Source organism: Polyergus mexicanus, unplaced genomic scaffold (genome assembly GCF_030449975.1).
Source record: "Polyergus mexicanus isolate NDT 795.1 unplaced genomic scaffold, iyPolMexi1.0 SCAF_135, whole genome shotgun sequence".
Lineage (NCBI taxonomy): Eukaryota > Metazoa > Arthropoda > Insecta > Hymenoptera > Formicidae > Polyergus > Polyergus mexicanus.
In genome coordinates this window covers 30,365-34,811 of record NW_027223455.1, presented here as the reverse complement: position 1 = coordinate 34,811, position 4,447 = coordinate 30,365, and the positions used below count along the sequence as shown (strand labels likewise).

The window sequence follows — 4,447 nt, the reverse complement described above, 5'->3', positions numbered from 1 at the left end:
GTCGGGTTGGTGGGCGGTACTTAACCGCGCTTGTATCGATTCGCGTACGTCGATCGATGTCGCGGCAGGATATAGATCCTCCCCCTGAGCGGGACTTATCGCGCCGTATTAATGGCGAGGCCGATCTCGTAAATGGCGGTCGCGGAATTATTGCCGGTTCGCGGATAGCGAGTTGTCGTTTCGTCCGGTATGGTCTTTCCCGTGGAATTCAGGAGTGCAACGGCCGATGGATGATCGCCGTTGTACGCAGGTGGACGTGCCCTATTTATACCGCTTTTTCGGCGGGCGCGCGTGCGTAATATGTTTTAATATTTTTGCTATTAGAATTATGTAAAATATAATATGCTGTTACGCTATTTTATTATTATATATATCAAAATATATATATCTCATATTAATAAATATTCATGCTACGTTTTGTGATTAATTTTAATCCCTTATTTCGAATAATTGCATAATTCAATTTAGAATATTTTATATTATATAAACTATTTTTATTTGCACGTTCATACACACATAGAGTAAAATAGCAATTATATACCCTACTCGCGTGCCCTACTCGCGTGCCCTACTCGCGTACCCTACTCGCGTACCCTAATAGAATTACCATATGCTGCTTCCGTTGGGCCAGTTGAACTTACCTTTCATTCATCCTGGCCATATTTATTATGACTATTTATTTAGTCAGAAATGTAGCTTCGCCCTTTATGGGAGATCAATGAAGGAAGAAATTCCTTCCGTTGCCGGCTAATTATCATCGCCGGTGAATGAGCGTAAATTTACGCTCGTTTACGATCGTGAGACGTTACGGTCGTTTGTCATGTATTAATATAACTTTACTTTAATTAATATAATGCCAAGTTATCAATTAAAATTAATTGATTGAAATTCTTATAATAATATAATATTATTTATAATAATATATAATTTATATTAAAATAAAAATAATAAAGCATTTATATTTTATATAATTTAATAGATCGATAATTTGGCTTTACATCAATTAAAGTAAAACTTTAATTGATATAATAATATAGATGAATGGGCTATAACAAAATTAATATAAAATCGATGCATGAATACATGAATAAATTATTACTATGTTATATAATTAATAAAATTATTTTAATGTCTTCATTAAACAAATGAAACAGAATTTATCAATCAAAAAAAAAAAAAAATATTTTATATCCAAAAAATATATAATATTTTATATATAATATATAATATATAATATATAATATATAAAATATTTTTTTTATAATCTTCCTTCTTTAATTTGGACTTTAATTTATTTTTGCAATAGATGCAATGCATATCAAGAGACCTTAATAAAAATTATTCCATTCAACTGTTTTAGCTCATCCATTTGAAAGCAATGGATTTATCTACAATCTACAATCTACAATCTATATCTACAATGTCTATAAATCCGTTACTTTAAAATTAAATAAAAGTTTGTCACTCACCGGCACTGATGCGCAACAGCGGAGTTGTTGGTCTTGAGGCTACGTCGCTACGTTGTCTGTAACATATAAATATAAAATCCAAATTATAGCGGCGAAATATAATTAATATTTCGAAATATTTATACATCCGATGAATACACAATACTAACAAAGAAACTTTATATAAATAAATAACTTTATAAATTATAAAAAGATTTTCTTTCACATTGAAACTTTTATAAGATTTATGTAAAAGTTTTTCTTTCCAATTTTCTCTTGTTTCATTCATTCAAATAATAAGACCAAATTAATGCACGTACGCGACTTTTAACTAATTTAACTAATATACAAATAATAAATACTCACCCTAGGGTTGCTCCGCCGATGCAGGAAGCCTCTCCTAGGCCTCCTCCTCCTCTCAGAATGTCACGGTCACTACATTGATCTGTAACATACAAATAGAAGATGCAAATTGTAGCAATACTCAAAATAATTAATATTTTAAAAAATTTATTATACACATTGAATTTTACATTCGATGGATATAATAATACGCAGATTAATGAAACAATCTTATAAATTTTGAAAAAAACACTACTACTAATAATTCCATACATAAGCTATAATCTAAAAGTAAAAACTTTTATAAGATTATAGCTTTCATATAAAAATCTTTTTCTCTAATTCTCTCTTGTCTAAATCATATAAATAAAAAGCCAAATTACGCGATTAATTATTTAAATTAAATTGTACGTACGCAATTAATAAATAATTAATATACAAATAACAAATTACTTACCATAGGGTTGTTCCATCGGTGCCCGATGCCTCTCCTAGGCCTCCTCCTCCTCTCAGGTTGATTCACACGCGCGATATTTTAAACGGCACTCCCGCACTTTTATTAAAAGATTACTTCCGCACTTATACGCGCGATACTTTAAACGGCACTCCCGCACTTTTATTAAAAGATTACTTCCGCACTTATACGCGCGATACTTTAAACGACACTCCCGCACTTTCGAATTTCGGCACGATCGAACCCCGCTTCACGTGAGAATCATACTTCGAGTCGACAGGTCGGGAATTCACCGATTACTTCGAGCAAAGGTTAAGCGGAAGCGGAAGAAGACGAAATCGATCGATGGAATAATCGCGAATGGGGTTCGCTCGACTCTTGACCCGCGCCTGCTCCCATCGAGGGCCGACTAGAACATCGTTAGGAACGATTTCATACGAACCACCAAGTCTCTATCATACAGACTGAGCCGGGTTTATCGTAAGGCTGATAGACGGGTCGAGAATGAAGATACCCACCTTCTACGTGCTAACAATCTAGCATTTCGAAAGCAGGAGATCAACTTCTCTAGCGAGCGAAAATCGAACCTAATTAGAACAGCCGACTCCTCAGATGCCAAACATGTTAGTATTTCTACAATGTGCTGTTAGACGGTACAAGAGAAGGGACCCATTAACGATGATTCCAAAACAATCGACCGAACTCTAACCGATTCGGGCCGAACCGTTCGTCGGAGCAGAACGTGCCCTCAACAGCCGATTCTCGAACCGAAGTTCAAGATTAACCGCGCGAACATGCATCTATACTATGCACGAACATACGTTGCTACGCGGCCGGCATTCACCTCAGCCGCGATACTGAGGCGTTTTAACGTTGCGCCTACATTAATATATTAAATTTATTAATACATAAATATTTATATAATATATAATATTAATATAGAATTAATATTAACTGATATTAATATAAAATTAATTATATTAATAGGTATTAATATATTAACGATTGCAACGCTGAGAGACATCCCATTTAGTCGGCAACAAAGTATGATCCTCGGTTACAATCGTGAAAACGAGATAAAAGTCCAACGCGAAGACGCGACGACGCGAAAACGCGATACCGCGACAACGCGACGCATCGTTGCTCGTACGGCACGATGACGGCAACGACGACGCACTAATGTGCGTTCAACGCACAAATGCGCGTGCCACATATGAGCCATTGTGCGACTCGTGGCAATGCTGTACGGACACGCGACGCGAAAGACGCGAAAGCCGTCCGCGACACGATGACGGTGCCGACGACGCGACAAGCCATCCGCGGCACGATGACAGCACCAACGATACGGCGGGCCGTCCGCGGCACGATGACAGCAACGACGACGCTGGGTACTTGGTTTCCCCTTCACAGTAAACCTTGAGGACCCTTAGGACCTTAAGGCATACCGTCCAGGTACTGAAGCCACTCCACCACGTCAAGGTGTACCCATGGAGGGTTATTTTATACAATATATAATTTTCTAATATAATATATAACTTAAGAGAGAGGAAAAATATATTTTATAATTGAGAGATTAGTCTAAAGTATCGGACAAAATATTATTAAATTTGAAATATTTTTAAAGAAGTAATTATTGTTTATAAAAAGAGAAAAAAATCGTGACAAAACGATAATTTACAATTTTGATTTTTGTCACTTCGACTCTTGATTATATGTGTATACGTCACGCGCGAAATACGTGTCTCGAGATTTATCGTTGCGATATAATTACGTATTATTTAAGATATGTAAAAGATAAATAATTATTTATTATATTAAATTATTTCCCGATATATGTCGCGGTCGCGTTTAGAAAAAGAATTCGACGGAGCGTCTTATACCAATACTTTACTGCTCGAGCATCCTTGTATAAATGATAACAAGATCGTAAGCCGTAACATGTTAATAATAGCGCGCTAATGTTTACGCCACCAAGGCTAAATATCATGTTATTGATAATTCGCAGCCGAAAATATTTTGCGCACTATATGACGTATATACAAACGGGATATTAAATTATACAAGCGTTTTAAATTATATATTATTTATTTAGCAAGCAATTAATATATCACGGAGTTTATCGTTAATTATTCGGACGGATGCAATTCGACTATTTTATCGCGCGTTCTCGATCCGAATCATATTTAAATCGTCGAAAAGTTAA

At 35.5% G+C, this 4,447-nt stretch overlaps 1 long non-coding RNA gene across 1 annotated transcript; it reads right to left on the bottom strand.

Moving 5' to 3' along the window:
- Positions 1 to 1,469: 1,469 nt before the first annotated feature.
- LOC138944254 (uncharacterized) lies at positions 1,470 to 3,724 on the bottom strand. The gene is made up of 3 exons (XR_011448696.1): positions 2,248 to 3,724; positions 1,815 to 1,893; positions 1,470 to 1,525 (listed from the first exon to the last, which is right to left on the bottom strand). It is a non-coding gene; the product is annotated as an uncharacterized lncRNA (long non-coding RNA).
- Between the last annotated feature and the right edge of the window lie 723 nt (positions 3,725 to 4,447).